Source organism: Amblyomma mixtum, chromosome 3 (genome assembly GCF_055824585.1).
Source record: "Amblyomma mixtum isolate Tamu chromosome 3, ASM5582458v1, whole genome shotgun sequence".
NCBI classification, from domain to species: domain Eukaryota; kingdom Metazoa; phylum Arthropoda; class Arachnida; order Ixodida; family Ixodidae; genus Amblyomma; species Amblyomma mixtum.
Genome location: NC_143014.1, coordinates 312,209,489 through 312,227,350, shown reverse-complemented (window position 1 = coordinate 312,227,350; position 17,862 = coordinate 312,209,489). Strand labels below are relative to the sequence as shown.

At 47.5% G+C, this 17,862-nt stretch overlaps 1 protein-coding gene across 1 annotated transcript in view; it reads left to right on the top strand.

The window, feature by feature from the left end:
- LOC149355623 (uncharacterized) overlaps positions 1-13,888 on the top strand; it is a 29,571-nt gene extending 15,683 nt beyond the window's left edge. Inside the window, exon 6 of the mRNA XM_089583960.1 lies at positions 13,659-13,888. The gene's annotated coding sequence lies outside the window, so the exon portion shown is untranslated. The remainder of the gene's footprint in view (positions 1-13,658) is intronic.
- Positions 13,889-17,862: the final 3,974 nt, after the last annotated feature.

The window sequence follows — 17,862 nt, the reverse complement described above, 5'->3', positions numbered from 1 at the left end:
ACGTCGGATGTGTCGTGCACTGCTTGAAAACTACAGCAATGCAATAGATCCTTTAAAATCAATTTCCCCTGTGACATTATGTGTACAAGAAGCCAAACTAGGACCTGAGCACAAACTTTTGAAGAAACAAAATTAGTAAAAAGCGCAGTGGAACGTTATGGAAACGAGCTTGTCCTAATCATACAGTGTTGCCTAAACACTTTCGAAAGTGGTGGTTATTATCAATGGCGCAATTTCAGCAAGAAGGCGGTTCCATTCACCAGATGTAAGTGGAAATAAATTACGGAAGAAGTTTTTGTGCTGCAACTATCGAGGCCGAATTTTTGGATTTGATCAATGGGATAAGAACGATAGAGCGGTTAAAGAATTAGTTCGCTGTGCAAGGCGGGACGGTGTAAATTTTTATGAAATAAGGCTAAGTGCGAAATTTTACGACGAGACGTTAAACACGAAAGCTCATTTAAGACTACTTTTCATGGTTGATATACTGGCTGTTCAGTTGTTAGTAGAAAAAATGAAGCGAGTGAAACTGTCCTGAACACGGTCTAGAAAATTCGTTGGAGCGTCGTGAGCAGGATTGCATACTAATGACGAGTACCTGAGTTTTTGGAGTATAAGAAGCTTAAAGAGCAGGAATTTAAGGGATGATGGAAGGTTGCAAATATTACTGTGGGGGGTAACCTACCATGTAATTAACAAAATTGACGATGTAATTAATGTGATTCATCCAGGGTAAATTCCCTCTCTAATAAAAGGGCGTTCTTGGTCGAAGAAACTAGGTTGATAAGGACGGCTAGAGCAGGCCGACGCAGGTCCAGGCTTGGACGGATCGCGCTTTCGGCTCGCGTTGTGCGCCGGCTCTGCCGCTGCCGCTGCCGATCGCATTCCTCTTTACAGTAATATAAACACCGAAGGGTTTCTAAGAGCTAACGGATTCTAAAGCAGTGCCATTTTGGTAGCAAGTCGAGGGACCGGAATCAGTACAGAACAAACGCATGACTTTGCAATTCAGCTCCGTGAACTATGTATTGCACTAGGTCTCTACAGCGGTTACATCCTTTTGCAGAATATTACCGTCTTTATTCCTACTTATTCACAAAATGTTGTAGAAATAAGCAAAATATGAATAATAGAGGTTGGAGTGGAGGGAAAGTCATTTATATAGATAAAGAATAAAACTATTCAAAGAACAGATCCTTGCGGCACACCACAGTGCGCATGCGTAAGCGGGGAGCTATGGCCGTTAATTGTAACAAACTCAGTGTTTTAGTAAAGAAACATTCAACCCATTTCGAAAGACTGTAGTCATTACTTAACTGTAGCTTGTCAAAGAGGAGCTTCTGGGAAGCCTCGTCGCGTAGTTTAGAGATATCTAAAATATACAGTCGACATGTGATCAACGTTCTAAAATGGGGTGTAGTTTGTGCGTCAGGGAAAACCTCCGCTGCACATAATGTTATTTTTCAATGCTGAGACCAGGTGAAAATTAATTTCATTCCAGGAATTTAACTGCGAAAAAACGGCATGTTCTAATAGCTAGCAGTAAGTTCTGTGGAGAGGAATGGGTCAGTAGTACGCAGGGTTAGTTGTATCTCCGGATTTTTTTGGTGGAACCACCTTCAATGACTATTTTTCGAGCAGTGGAAAGTGACACTAGCTAGTGACTGTGCAAAATTTTCTTTAGGATTACTGAAATGACGCAGATGTGTTTTTTTGAGAAATTTGGCCTTTATCGTAAATAGGTAGGTTATTACCTTAACAATTCCTTGCACATCAAAGGCGAGTCTGGTTTGGTTTGGTTTATGGGATTTAACATCCCAGAGCGATTGAGGCTATGAAGGACGCCGTAATGAAGGGCTCCGGAAATTTCGACCAACTGGGGTTTTTTACGTGCACAGATATCGCATTGTACACGGGCCTCTAGAATTTCGCCTCCATAGAAATTCGACCACCGCGGCCGGCATCAACAATGATTCTGTTTATCCGAATGAAGTTGTATTGATCTTTTTGATGAAGGAGAAGAACACTTGGAAGGAAAGAGAAGTTTTTTATGCATAAATTGCTAAAGAGGGCCGCATATTGATTCACGTGAACAGGATTAGATGCCGTGAATTTTGAAGCACTATGAGGCCATCAGCCTACGGGTTTAATTGTGCACCAAAATTGTTTAGTATTTGTTTTCAGCATGAATGCTAGAGTTTTAGACAAAAAATTGCAGTTGGCTTCTTTTAATGCTGTAACGTAAGCTTCCGAGGCTATTTTGTACGCGGACCAGCGGTTATCAGTGGAAGGTTTTGCGGCGCGATAAAGGCTCTTCTTTTGTTAGATAAGCGTTTGATGTGCGCGTTACACCATGACGCTTGGGCGTTGGTAGAAATGCTTAACGTGGAATGTTTGCCCGATCAGTTCATGAACTTTGGGCGCGAATATTTTCCAGTTAGCTTCAAAACAACGGTCATCGAAGCCTTGAAAACCGTCAATAAACGCAGAAAACTCATTACTGATGCCATGAATGTTGTTCTTAAAATCCCGCATGAACTTAACATGCTAATGCTTCGTTTCGAATCCCGTGAGCTTCGTGACGCCAATCAGTGTGGTATAAAAAGAATGCTCAACAATTGATCATCTCGTTTGCTTTGAAAACAGTCCGAGAAGCCTTCATACACTTACATCCCTTTCTTGCAGTCTTTGATGTGGACTAAGCTTACGACACCGCATGGAGCTTCGGGATCCTATGCGATATGGAATACCTAAGCATCTGATGCAGAATGATAATATGCTTAAGCGACTTTCTGTACAAGCGTTGATTTCAAATAACCCCAAGGTGGAGTACATTTGTAATAAGGGAGTATACAGCTTTCTGATAGCTTTCCTTTGTAGCCGTATGGCTGTGCTTGGGTGGATGCCAATGAGTAATTACTCCCTTATTACAAATTTACTCCACCTTGGGGGTTTCCCCTAAACATTTGACCAACACTGTTCCCACTTCGAGTTATTGATCAATTCGCTCTCGCCCTACCATAAGCTTGCCGTCCCGGTTAGCTCAATTGGTAGAGCGACTGCTCCGGTGAAGCGGTGGTCCCGGGTTCGAACCCCGGACCAGGATGAATTTTTCTTTAACTACGAAGTTTCTGAGAAAGCTGTATAGCTTTCCTTTGTAGCCGTATGGCCGCGTTTGGGTGGATGCCAATGAGTAATTACTCCCTTATTACAAATTTACTCCACCTTGGGGGTTTCTCCTAAACATCTGACAAACACGAGCTTGTTTCAGGGTTTTTGCTCTTGCTTATTATCCTGGAATTCTTTGGTGGATGGGTATGTTCGATGATTTGTTTCCTTGACCTTTCAATGAAGCAGAAAGTTGGCACGTGATCATTGACGTCTCTCAGGAGTAGTACTGCTGTTGTACCGATAATATCAGTGTTTGTTATGCAAAGATCAATGTCTTTCGCTGGAGCCTGTGAGGCGAGTAGGTGTTGTCATTAGAAGAACCGTTGGCCGATATCGTATCAATACATTCACTGACAGAGTGTTATTGCTGTAGCATGCTAATATTTAAATCGCGCATTATTACTACAGGTCTACATTATAATAAAAAATCATCCAATGCAGAGTCGAGAAAAAAAACACTCTTGAAGAGACGCAGAAGGTGTCCGATAAATTACGCCAAAGATGAATGTATTTGTCTAAATAAAAAGTGATTCGTAGGAAGGGCTTAAGCTGTGCACTGCAGGGGTAGTTCATAAAAAATACTTTTTTGCTTGCAGAAAGCTACACCACCCCTTTTTTGGTTTTCCTAAACAGCGCTTCACGTCTATAACCGGGAAAAGACATCTTTCAAGTAGTATACCACGTTTCAGTGAAAGCCAGCGCACCGAATTCGTGCTGTAACGTCGACAAAAAAGTAAACTTCTCCTTTGTTCCTTAAGCTGCAAGTATTCTGATGATAAAATGAAAATCTTCCCGATTTTGATTTTGCAATCTTGATACATATAAAGGTTTGGTTTATGGGGTTTAACGTCCCAAAGCGACTAAGGCTATGAGAGACGCCGTAGTGGAGGGCTCCGGAAGTTTAGACCACCTGGGGCTCTTTTACGTGCACTGACATCGCGCAGTACACGGGCCTCGAATTTCTCCTCCAAAGAAATTCAGCCGCCGCAGCCGGGATCGAACCCGCGTCTTTCGGGCCAGCAGCCGAGCACCATAGCCACTGAGCCACCGCGGCGGCGATACATATAAAGAAGTTGGCATAGTGATAAGGACTGTTATCCTTTGCGAGTGTCATTCGCAGTGGAATTTGCCAACCGTAGCAGCACCTCATGTCATCTTATCGAACTCAATGTCATCGGGGATGCAGATAGCATCGGCGCCCTCAGTTTTCCGCACAAATGTGTGACCATTTTTTAAGAGCGTTAGCTCTTACTACTTACGTTTGTTAAGGACGCGTCGGTCTGCAAAAGAGGTCAAGTTGACCAGAACAGTAACCACGTGACCACATTATATCAAACAGCAAGAGTGGGCGCGTACCACTTCCATTTATGCCTATACTTACCATCCGTTACGTATATATGCCAGTATAGCGGCCATCGAAGCGGAACCCTCCCCACCAGGACCACCATTCCAATAAATTTTGGGAGCCACCCGCTGACGCAGAATGTTTGAAGTAGTGTTAAATGACTTGGCATGTTCCTGAGGGTAAAATGACTAATGGAGATGAAGCCCAAAATGTGTGGCATTCGCAACGACTACCTTTCCGCCCCCAAACCGTGCATTCCGAGGACCTTCAGACGGCCATTATGGCCGTACCGTTTGTTGCAGAAGGTTCCGGATGGTGTCAAACGACTCGTCGTGTTGTGATGCAGACGTTTGTAAAATTTATTAACTGATATAACGAGGAAATGTACCGGATATAGTGAAGGTGGCTCTAATGCGCAATGGTAGTGCAAAATTCATTGGGTTGATGGCGCTGCTGGTGTCTTAGAAGTAACTTGGAAGTAGGGTGCCTTGATGTCCGCTCGCCTCTGTTTTCAGGGTGAGGATACCCTTTGTTCCACCCCGCGCCGCCGTTACCCCCTCTCGGTGGCATGTTGGGTCCCACGCGCCCGTCGCGCACCGCGCGTGGCATGGTTTCTATGCGGCTCCGCGGCGACTGTAATAATGCGACTGAAATGAAATTCAAGAGTGCATAGCCGTTTTACTCGAGGCAGTAACGTTCTGGCACTTTTCAACGTATTTTATGCATGGTGCAGTCGCTCCGACTACACGACAATCGAAATGTTATGAGGAACTGCTGTGTTTTCGAGTCACCGGCTGCACTGAAAATGGACAGCGGTTATTTGTCTCCCTCGATAGCGGTAACAAAGTATGTTAGCGTCGCCGACATGCATAGAATTATGCTGCTTTTATTGTTTTGAACGTAACGACTGTTCACAAGGCCCCAAGTTTCTCGTGTGTGCAAGCAGTGGGGAGGATGACCTGACAAATCTGATATTGCTTTTTTGAGTTAATATCCACTTGTGCAACATTCTCTGGGGTGCATTTGTCTTATTACTGCACCATATGTGAAAAATTCCACTTACTAATGACAAATTTCTTTTCCAAGTGGACCGTCACCTCACTGCTCTGGTGTGAAATGTTTAGGACACGTTTGAAATTAAATGGTAATATTTTCTGAAATCCATTCCCTTAGTGGCTTGTACCGCTACAGAATAACTCAGCTGGTTGCGTTTCCCTCTAGATGATGTTGACTACACGTAGATTGATGATGCGATGCGACGACGTCTTCCTAATTTGCAGCCGCTATGTAACTTTATTGGAAGACAAATTTCTGTAAGCAATTTATTTTCCTTTCAAAACATAAAAAAACGATAAAAAGCGGCTGATAACTACTTAGTTTGAATCCCATTGTCTCCGGCAGGCTGAACTAACAAAGAGGAGTCGTAGCAACACAGACCACCTCACTCGCTTCCGCGGGACCGTCTTCTCCGGTTGCCAGGAGACGCTGGCTTGCTGCCTCACTCGGTAGGCGTCGTGCAGTGCAAAGATTTCTCGTTAAGAAATTGGTCTGGGCTAGTTGGAAAGCCACGTATCATGCAAAGCGCAGATGAAGACGCGGACTAGTGAACACGACCGACAAGCTTTCATCCCTGCTGCTGTCATCAAAAGAGGAAAAAAAAAGTTATCTATAGGACATGGTTGCCCAGAAACACACGTGACGAATTTCTTTACGTGGCTGCTCGACGGCAATGAAAAGAGCCTTTCTCGCCAGTTGTAGTTTCCTTAAAAGCGTTTCGAAAAGGAAGTAAAATAAACCATTACTGGGGAGAAAAGCCACCTTGGCGCCACGCAGCCACGATTTCTTTGCTTATTGACGCACAGAAGGTAGGTTTGGCGCCAGGATATTCGTAGTGAGCTGGCCCAAAGACGTGGAGAGAAGGGAAAAGCCTTCGTGTCATTAAGTACAAGCAAATAATAAACGGAACAAAACGCTGCGACGAGAGCTTCGCATACTCGCCTACCCGAGAGAACGCTGTTGGGAACGGGGTCCACACACCCTGCGCTTGAACCAGTGTTAGAGATGGGGCTTCTATCCCACCGCTGGAACCAGTGTTGAAGACGGAGGGGTCCTGGAGATGACTAACTCGTTTAGCCCCACAGGTACCGGCTCCGAATGACGTTGTCGGACTGCGCTATCGAGGGAACTGTACAAAAGGGTTTATTCTACATATTTACAGATGAGAATCGAATCGGATGCAATGCAATCGAATGCTGCGATCACACAACAACATCCCGTTAAATACGGTTCGCGTTCCCCAGATCCCTGACTAGGGAACTTAGGTCGAATAACGTTGTCCAATCGGATGGGCCATTGATGACGCTGGCGGTACCACCCCCGGCACGGGGCGGTGCTGAAGCTCTCTCGCTCTCTCACAGCTTGGGGGATGAGAAGGGGAAGACAGTCATCAAACACAGATGCGTCACCTTGACCACTGCCGCAAGTGTTCGGTGCGTTGCCTCCGTGGGAAAGCAGAATCCCGCAGACTCCTCGCAGGTGGTTGAACCTTCTCGAACTCCCCCGCCGGATGGCCGAAGCACGAGACCCATTCGACACAGCGTCTTTCAATTAGCAGCCTCGCTCAGCGAAACCTCGCGTAGCATCATCCAGTCCGGTGACCCGAAGGCCGACTTGGCCAACGTATACCGCTGTTTCCGCCGTGCTGCTGTGCATCTCCGCCTTCACCGTTGCCGCTGCGGTCGCAAGCTGTCGCCGCATCTTTGCCTAACGACGACACTCGTCTGACAGTAATTGCTGCCAGGTCCGTGGGACACAGCGCCCTTCGATCGGTTCGGAGGTTCGGTGATTTGGAGTGCAACAACCTCGTCCGTCGTCGTCAATGCTTCTGCCGCCGGCGCCAGGCCTCGTCATATCCCTTGCTTTGCGATGAGACACACCCGGCTCTCAGGACCACGTTGTCCACTCTTAACAGCTCGTCCGCGGCCCGAAAAATCTCGAATGGCCAGCGTTCACGACCGCTGGGCAGGAAGAGATGAGGTCGGAGTCGGGTGGAAGGGCTGGTTTCCAGAAATGGCATCCAAGCTCGAACATTCAACAAAGAATGGCATCAGTGGACTGTTCCACGAGACAGGGCACTGACCCACAAGCAAGCGCTCGGAATTTGCCAAAGACCCACCAGGCTTCCCACAATGACAATAAATGTTTAATAAAACATTACTGAATTTTGGCGTAATTTTGGTGCCAAGAAAGCGCGAAATATCCCGATTGAAATCGCCAAAGACGGACTGCTTGGACCAAGGTTAAAAGCAAAAACCCACACACAGTAGGTGGTCCTACCAAGTACTCCTGTCTACATCAATCGGCTGAATCCATCAGCATTTCCGTGCGGTTTTCCGTTCCTGAAACGCATCGAGAAATAGTTTTTGGAGAGCAGGACTCCGTCTAAGCAAGCGACCATTTTTGGGGGGGACAAAACTGTCATAAGCACGTTTGAGACGGTGGTCAGTCTCAAATATGAACTTCGCGCCGTTCAAGTAACTCTGGTAACCCGACAACATCTGTGCCGCCTAAACCAAACGCGCGCTCTTTGTCTAAAGCGCTTAACGCTTCTCTACATGTCAGCCTGCGGCTGATGTACTGAACATGGTGCTCTTCGTGGCCGTCGCCAACTCGACTTAAAATAGCACGTAGTCCTCCATCACTGGCGTCACACTGAACTTAACTCTTCACCATAATAAGTGGTCCGAAGCAAAGGTCTGGACACGAGCGCTTCCTTCAGGCGAGTTTTCTCTTCGGTCATTTCAGTGTATGTCAGTGAGGCTCCCTTTCGTAAGGTGATCAACGCTCCGTCTACGCGAATCTAAGCGTAGTTCTACGCGAGCTGCACTCCTGTGAGTGCCGTTATCTCTTGGTAGCATGGGAAATCGACACCTGCGATTTCTAACTCAGTGACGCCCTAGCCTTTGTCTAAGGTAAGGAAAAAAAACTAACTTCCGATCAACTCGTTTTACCTCAAAAGTAGCCTTTCCCTGCCTGATTTCATAAACACACACATAAAAAAAAAGAGGAATAAAAAAAAAACGAAACAGCTACTTCGAGTCGCCACGCGGGGGGGAAAGCTGACTCCCCGCCGCCGAGTTGAAAGGATTAGTCTTTCAGACGCGCCCGCCGCGGTCGCGCTTTGACTGATTGTACTGCGGTCAACTCGTGACAAAAGGCTGCAGAAAAAAAACGTCCCTGACTTCCGCTTTCGCATCCGCGCCCCCTCGACGTGCTCGGATAGCCTTGGCAGTGCATGCAATGTCGATGACCGACTCTGGACGACAAGCAGTGACCAGCGCGAGAAGCTGCTCCCTGTTCTCGCCACAAGCACGAAGCTCGGCCACCCTTTCGTCCTGCGCGATTCCTAGAATGGGGTGCCAAAAGTGAAGGACGAATCCCCCTCAAGTGCGCCCGCCGAACCCGCCTGCCTGCGTCGTCTCGGTTGTTCGACGCCTGCGTTTGCATGCGCTGAGTACCGTGCAACCTGGAGCCTCCTGTTTTGTCGGGCCGCCTTGCCCTTTCTCTTACGGGCCCTTTGTCAGGACGACGCGATCTAGGTTTTCCTGCAGGCCGATGCCCCTTGATGCACTTCGCGCCTGTTTTGCTTGGAAGACGCGCTCTCCCCTTTTCATTACTGCGGTCAGCCTTTGACTTGCGTGCCGCCTGACCAGTAACTGCAAGCCTAAGTTTACGAGGCGCAACGCGGGAAGGCTTCGCCTTTCCTTCCACCGCATTTCTTTCTTTCGCACCTGTCCGCGCATCCGAATTTAGGGCTTTGAATTTGATTCGTTTTTTCTTGGTTCTTGCCCTTGTTCTTTCTCTGCGCCTAGACTGTGTCGCGTGCGTCTCCTGATGACAACTAGCTATCTCTAGTTTTTCCGTCGCACCTCGGAAATTTTCATGAAATTCCAAACTGGCCTCTGTGCCTTCGCAGCAGAGTGCCAGCTCCACGCAGCTGACAGACGGACAGAAAACTGCCCCTGAGATCCCTGGCTCATTCCTTAGGGAGTTGTCCTCTACCGCGTGCCTGTCGCTTTGCGCTCTATTCTCTGCATTGCAGTGCTCAGCCACAACTGAGCCCGCCTGGCTGTCGCTCTGTGCGTCATGCTCTACATCGCAGTGCTGAGCCACTACTGAGCCCGCTTGCCTGTCGCTCTGGGCGTCTTTGTCTACATTGCAGTGCTCAGCTACAACTGAGCCCGCCTGGCTCTTATGGCTATCATTTTCCTCGGCAGCCTCGCACTCTTCTTGTGCCAGTATTACCAAGGTAGCCTCTCCGGAGCCTTTGTCACTGAAGCCACTGTGACATCCTAACTCGCTCTTACCGCGGTTGTTACTCTCAAAAGCGGTTTCCGCTGTTTCTACCTCGAAACCTTTTCCGATATTAAAAACTCCCTTTTCGCGGTCCTGCCGGTTTGACGCCTGTATCGTCTCTACTGAAAGGGTCGCGCTCGTAACAGTCCCGACAAAGTTGTCCGTTGCCACTCCTACCTCACTTGGAGGAGAATCCTCGCACTCGTGTCGTTGAGACGCTATCTCGGAATGCTCTCTCTTAGCATTACGTCCAACTACACTGGACACGGTCTCGGATTCTGCGGCATTCCTTGGACTACCGCACCGGTTGAACGCGTTCTCTGCCACTTCCCTCGTGGTGTCGCGATTTACCAACGCGGCTACGGTCACAGACTTTTCGGGTCTTATCTGCGGACCTATTTCATAAGCATCGCTTGCTCTTTCAGGAGTTCCGGCTCTCACACTACCGCCCTTTCTTCGTATTTCGTTTTGAAGTTCTAATATCTTTAGTTTCCTTGTTTCAATTTCAACCCTCCACTGTTGCCGTTGCCGTTCCTTCTCTTTTTCCCACTCTCGATCAGCTTCCTCTTTACGCGCTTTTTCCTCTGTGCGCGCTTTTTCCTCCTGTTCGGCTTTTTCTTTACGGGCTTCTTCCCCCTGTACCAAATTCCACGTATCTACCAGCAGTTGATCGTTATTGTTGACCTGTTTACGAATGAATTCGCACAGTTCAATTTTGGTTATTTTGATAGGCACTTCAAAAGACAGTTCCTCGCATATCAACAGCAAGTCCGACCTCCACAATTCCATTAGTTCCATGACAACGCCTTCTCCGCTTTGGCTCTGCTAACTCCACAATGCCTTGAGAATAACCCCTCTCAAACGACAAAGCCCTGATTCCCAGTCAAGATTATTCTCTGAATCTTACAGCCTGGCGAATCCCATAGCAAAAGCCAAAACGCTCACCCGTGGAGAAAGTACGATGTCGCACGGTCCATCCCAGCTGCTGCCAACCAGTGTTGGGAACGGGGTCCACACACCCTGCGCTTGAACCAGTGTTAGAGATGGGGCTTCTATCCCACCGCTGGAACCAGTGTTGAAGACGGAGGGGTCCTGGAGATGACTAACTCGTTTAGCCCCACAGGTACCGGCTCCGAATGACGTTGTCGGACTGCGCTATCGAGGGAACTGTACAAAAGGGTTTATTCTACATATTTACAGATGAGAATCGAATCGGATGCAATGCAATCGAATGCTGCGATCACACAACAACATCCCGTTAAATACGGTTCGCGTTCCCCAGATCCCTGACTAGGGAACTTAGGTCGAATAACGTTGTCCAATCGGATGGGCCATTGATGACGCTGGCGGTACCACCCCCGGCACGGGGCGGTGCTGAAGCTCTCTCGCTCTCTCACAGCTTGGGGGATGAGAAGGGGAAGACAGTCATCAAACACAGATGCGTCACCTTGACCACTGCCGCAAGTGTTCGGTGCGTTGCCTCCGTGGGAAAGCAGAATCCCGCAGACTCCTCGCAGGTGGTTGAACCTTCTCGAACTCCCCCGCCGGATGGCCGAAGCACGAGACCCATTCGACACAGCGTCTTTCAATTAGCAGCCTCGCTCAGCGAAACCTCGCGTAGCATCATCCAGTCCGGTGACCCGAAGGCCGACTTGGCCAACGTATACCGCTGTTTCCGCCGTGCTGCTGTGCATCTCCGCCTTCACCGTTGCCGCTGCGGTCGCAAGCTGTCGCCGCATCTTTGCCTAACGACGACACTCGTCTGACAGTAATTGCTGCCAGGTCCGTGGGACACAGCGCCCTTCGATCGGTTCGGAGGTTCGGTGATTTGGAGTGCAACAACCTCGTCCGTCGTCGTCAATGCTTCTGCCGCCGGCGCCAGGCCTCGTCATATCCCTTGCTTTGCGATGAGACACACCCGGCTCTCAGGACCACGTTGTCCACTCTTAACAACGCCTAAATAATACGGCTGCCTTATTGGAAAACGTCTTCGTCGTCAGGTAATGAAGAAGTCGCTCGGAAAATGTTGACGTGGCCCGGACTTTTAACACTCTTCTTTCTGCTTTGCTGGCCATGCATCATCGGTGCAAGTGCTTCCGGTCGGGTGGACAAAACGTGCGATGTATACCGAGGCGGCTGTAATCGGGAGAAGAAAGGCCGCGACGTGTAGCGACTATGAGGTTCCTGTAATATGGAGAAGAAAGGCGGCGAAGAACTCACGAAACATGCACAACTGAGGCGAAAACAGCCAAATTTCTCCCATCGGGCCGCGCCCTTTTGCTTGAAGTCTGCTCATGTGTGTGTGATGCAGCAGTCAGAGATCAAGCTATGAGGAACTGTTGTGTTCCCGGGTGTTCTACCCACACTTTTAAAGGGCAACGACTATTTCATTTTGCTCGATCGCAGGTCAAACAAGACGGCTGGATCAACAGTTAAGTCCAAAGTATGCGAGTTAAGGCATGCGAAACGCTTTCTTTCCAGAACAATTTCTTTTGAAGACGGAGCTATAATGCGCAACTTAACTTTTCATCCTCATAATTACTTAAATTAGCAGCCATAAAAGGAGCCTTCTCGCATTTATATCATGGCGAACGAGAAGCTGTTCAATGGCTGTCTTTGGCGAATATGCAACTGTAGCTCGAAATAAGTTATCCTGATTGTTGGAAAAGTAATCGAAATGTAGAGCATTCGGGTCAAGAGATTGCACTGAAATATGCTACGCACGTTGTAAGGATGCTATTACGAAGGAACGCAGCGCAAAAGAAACGAGATAGAACAGAACCAACACACATAAGCGTTATCTTTGGTTATTTAATTGGTGTGAGGGCTTGAAACATCATTTCTGCCCAAGGTCACACGTTGGACAGTTCCAGCTAGACTTAGTGAGCCGACCTTGGTACGGAAGTTATATGGCTTCACCCCAGAGCATTTGCCTAGATGCTACGAGTATTTGCTACCAGTCCATGTTGTATACATGCTATCTTCTGGCAACGGATTAGGAGATGTCAAACACTCTTTTTCATCTTCATTCGGCATCGCCAAGAAAGATCTAATAAACACTTCACGGCAGCAGCAGTGGGCACGATAAAATTTAGGTTCTTTTACAAGAAAGGCTGAAGGCACCTCCAACCTGTTGACAAGTGTAGAACTGGTTAAGACGCGTTCTGGCTGCTGTCCACCGCTGCCGCGTAAATGTCAGCAGGCCCGTAGTGTCCGTCCACTTTTCTTCCCTACTTGGTCACATGGCTTGTTCGCAGTTATCGAAGCGAAGATCGGCACGATGCTTCTTTGACTGTCAGCCGTACGTGCAGACGCAGCTCAGACGACAGCCCAGCGGCTTCCTGTAAACATGTGCAGAACTGTTTAAGACGCGCACTTGCTGCTGTCTACTGCTGCCGTGTGATGAATGCAAATAGAATCTGCTGAGTTTTTTTCTCATTCATGCCACAAAGGGAGGGAAGTCATACTATGCAGGCAAATCGTTGTGCCGCAATTATGGAAGAGTATTCCATTAGCTATGCTGCGTTCGTACTATGGTTCAGACATTATATGAAGTAGGATTGTGATTACCATTTTAGCTTTTTTGTGTTTTAACTGTACAGCCCATTCACCCCCCCCCCACACACACACACACGCACACTGTAATACCACACATGGTGCTGGGGGTAAACCATAGCTTGGCTTATAGCTCTTGTCTACACATAGAAGCGGCACGATTACTGCGGTGGTGCTGTACTTTCGCATTCAAATTTAACTGCGTGTGAAACTTCTATTCTTTTCATTACAGTAAAACCGATGTCAACAATTACTTCCACATAGCTGCTGTAAGGAGGCGCCTTCCTGCTAGCCTACAGGTTGAAAACAAGAAAACAAGCTCATGGCTTTGACATTCCCCTAAGATGGTATTCGGGAAGGCTGCATGGATACGAGCAGAACGCCGTGAAATTCGCCGATTGTCAAGGGGAGAGAATTCTCATGGCCTGAGTCACTTTGGGACAATAAATAAACCAACCAAAAGTTGTTTGACTCTTTCTTACTACTCCAGTCGGCCTGATTTTTTACTCAGCAGTTTTGTCTAATTATGGGTGCAGTTTCAATACGCAGAAGTTCATGTGGAGGGCAGACTGTTGATGCATTTTTTTTGGTAAAAATTCTTTAAAAAAAACAGACATATGTAATGCTGCTGTTTTTACAACCACACATGCTTCCGTGGTGATTTTATGCACTTTTATTTGCATGTTTTCAGCGGCTATGCATGAGTGTAAAGCTCGAGCGGCTAGCATATGTGCCCCTTGTGTGAAGGTTTCAACTGCACGTTGCAGTTTAGTGCTTATGACACCACACAACAGAAGACAGCTCTTACATGATCTGTTGTCTGCTTTACATGTTCACGAAAAAAGAATTGCACTGCAACTTCCAATTTAAATTTCCATGGGTGGCGCACATACTAGGCGAGCTTTACGCAGACGCTATCGGTGAATTTCTTCACCATTATCAACGTTTTCAAGCCCTGTGAACAGGTTTGGAAAACATCAGATTGTTCGCCATTGGACGTTCGTCAGATGTCCGTCGCATGTTCGGCGGATCTACGAACTATAATCAGCCGGACGCCCGTAGTATGTATGTCGGATGTAAACAGATGTCCGTAGGACGTCCGAACCTCCAGAAAAGGAGCACCGTCGGAAGTCTATCGGAGGCTGTGTGCTGTCTGGGGATATTTTATGGGAGCATGGAGCAGCATTCGGAAGCAGCGCTCTGTTTCCAAAGCGGTGATCAAGCCAATACACACCAAAATCGACGGCGCCGCGGACGCCGTTCTCACTGCGCCTGCATAGTCAGTGCCTCCCTGATAAAGAAGGCCTGAGAGTTTTCTGCTCTCCTGCCATCACATAGGTGGGTGGTGTCTCCGGAGGCGAGCACGGATGCCGCTTGCTAACTTGGTTCTTGTGGGAGGCCTACTTTCAGGCGGTGGCTCCCGCAAATGCTTCCGACGTCTCGCGATCAAACACTGACCTCAACTGTCTGTTCCATCGTGCCGGGCAGGACAGTATCTCAAACCCTTGCTCTTACGGATGATTCTTGCTGCTCATAATAAAAAAAAATCACCCGCACTTGTTGCATTGCATGTGGCGCAAGAACGGTAGCTAGTTTCAGCAGACACCCGTGACTCATGCAGACAATAAACGTTCTTGAAACTCATCTTTTTCAAGGCACGCTCAGCGAGACAAAGTCAGCGCGCAAAATGCCTAAAAACTGCTGTGTGGTTCTGTGCATGCCAAATTTCTCTGACAGCCCCAAAGTCAGTGTCCCGCTTTCCGAAAGAGGTCGACCACGAAGTATGCGGGCTATTCCTCGAAAGATATTCACGTCATGAATGTCCTCAAAAGACATTCATGAACATTCAAGGACATATACCACTGATCTGAACTACTCTCCTGCCTTCCTTTGCGTTTTACGCCCATCTCCTGTTGGAAAGTAATGCCATGTTTGTGGTTTTTTATTGTTGGCTGCATTGGAATAGCACTTGCGAAGGCTTGCTTTGAAATGAAAAGCTGCAGGAGGACAACATATACGAAATTTTATGCTCCATACTATTTTAAACAACGGTCAAACAAAACTCAAGCGCCAATTTTTTCTTTGAATGTTCAACGTTCAGTTATCAGGGCCACTGAGCACAGGTATAAAAATTTGAAACATTTATGCTTGGTGTGTGAATGGCGAAATTCGGCGAGAGGTTGCGTAAACGGTACAAGTTATTTTTTTATCTCTGTCCTTCCAGCCCTTTCTTAGTCCCTTTCTCTACGGTGCGGGTTGCTACCGCGCCTTTCCTTACAACTATTTAAAAGCCTTACGCAGACGCGCGCCATGATGAGGAATTTGAGACAAGCCATTCTAGTTCATATGGCTGGCACCATGTAGCGTGCTTTAAGAGTGAGTTTTTCATCTCTCTCCTTCCAGCCCTTCCTTAGGCCCTTTCTGCAACGTTAAGAGGGGGGGGGGGGGGGGAGAGTACCCAAGTGCTTATTGCTGGTGACTCAAACATGAGGAGATTCATAAGAGCTATAATGGAGCGCGTAAAGGGTGATAGGCGGGTAGCAGTCAGGATATTCCCAGAGATGACAACGGAAGCAGTGCTGAGAGAGACGAAAAGCGAACTTTAAGAGTATGTGCCACGGCGCAATTTGGTAGTGGTAGCGGCGGGGCTAAATAATGTCCTCAACGGTGACGCCGCACAAGTAGTGAGAAGATTAGCTGAGGGAGTTAACGACATAAGGGCGATAGCGCAGCAAGTGCAGAATGGTGTGCACAGTAGCGGAGGTGCAAGAACGGAACGGAGGTTGAGAAGGGCGTTGTCACTGCTAATCGGCAAATAAGGAATTTAAACTTGGAGAAAGGCTTTGAAGTGGCAGACATAAACAGGGAAGTGCAGATAGCAGGCGTTGGCAGAGAATTTACACGAGATGACATTCCAGTTTAGTGGAAGGGTAGGAGAAGAGATTGGCTGGCGCCATGGCAGGCCGGCCAGTGGCTTTTTTGGGGGCTCCACGGCGGCTCCAGGCGTAGGGGTAGACAGAAGCGAATAAGAAAGAGTAATAATGGAGGCCGAGCTCAACAAAATGGCCACTACGAGGTCCAGGAAGAAAACTACCAAAAAGAAATTTAACACCAGGATCAGTTATATAAACATGCAAGGGGGTGGAAAGAGAGCGAAATGGCTAGAAATAGAACTGTTAAAAGACGACCGAATAGGTATGTACGTTCTGTGCGAGACACGTCTCAGGGATCTGGAAGATCCACCATTAATCGATGGCTACGTTTGAGGAGAGCGCCACAGAACAACAGCGGAATAGAAGGGGGAGGGGTACATCATGCTTGTACATGCTGGTACATCAAGGGACAAATTGGCAAAGAATAAAATTCACTTGCGGAGAACATGTCTGGGTATCAGGTACAATTCCCGGTAAAACGACATGGCTAGAGCTAGTGTCTCAATGACTTTATAAAACAATTTGGATACGTTTTCGATATAATTTTGCTAGGTAGAGCAGATATGAAGTACTGAGGGTTATTTGGAAGGGAATAATGGTGCCGAAGCTTAGTTTCGGGAATGCGGTTCTGTGCCTAAGGGCTGAAGTTGAGTCGAGATGAGAAGTAAATCAGAGAGCAGTTGGAAGATTAGCGCTAAGTGCCCACGGCAAAACCACAAACGAGGCAGTACAAGGCGATATGGGCTGAGCATCATTCGAAGCACGGGAAGCTCACAGTAAAATACTATATGAAGAACGCCCGATGCAATTGGGCGATAACAGGTGGGCAGCTAAGGTATTTAAATACTTATGCAGAAAGAGCGTTGACTCACAGTTTCGGAAAAGGACAACTAAACTAACCACAACTATGCCGGACACGAGGACGAAGAAATAAAGGGCTTTAAACGACGGGCAAAAAGTGATGAAGGTAAGGATTGGATAAATCAATGGAAAAGTAGACTATAGTACTAAACAGGACGTGAAAAAGGGAAACCAGGAAGCAATTATTCTATGATAACCCAAGATGCAGTGCCCTGCTCTTTGAAGCTAGATCAGTGGGTCTTCGAAAGGGAAAGTACAAAAAGAAATTTAACCAAGGAGATGGCACATGTGCAGCCTGTGCTAAATATGTAGAAAGAATTGAACATCTTATGCTAAAATAATGCGGTGTCCCCCGAATGTCGATGCAGGCAAAATCTCTCCCCCGACCCTAAGGTACAGATAACAAAGGGCACGTGAATGAATCTGCGTTAGATGTTAGCAAAAAGCGACTGGAAGATGGGTGGCTGAAAAGCAGGGCGGTGAAGTAATGTTACAACTTCAGAGTAAAAAATTATATTGAAAGAAAAATGTGAAATGTATTGATACTACCGTTAAGCTTGACGCATGGCTTATGAAAATATAAAGAAAAAAAAGCCGAATTCAGTGGCGATTGTCACCAACCCGTTTCAAATGGGACGCTCC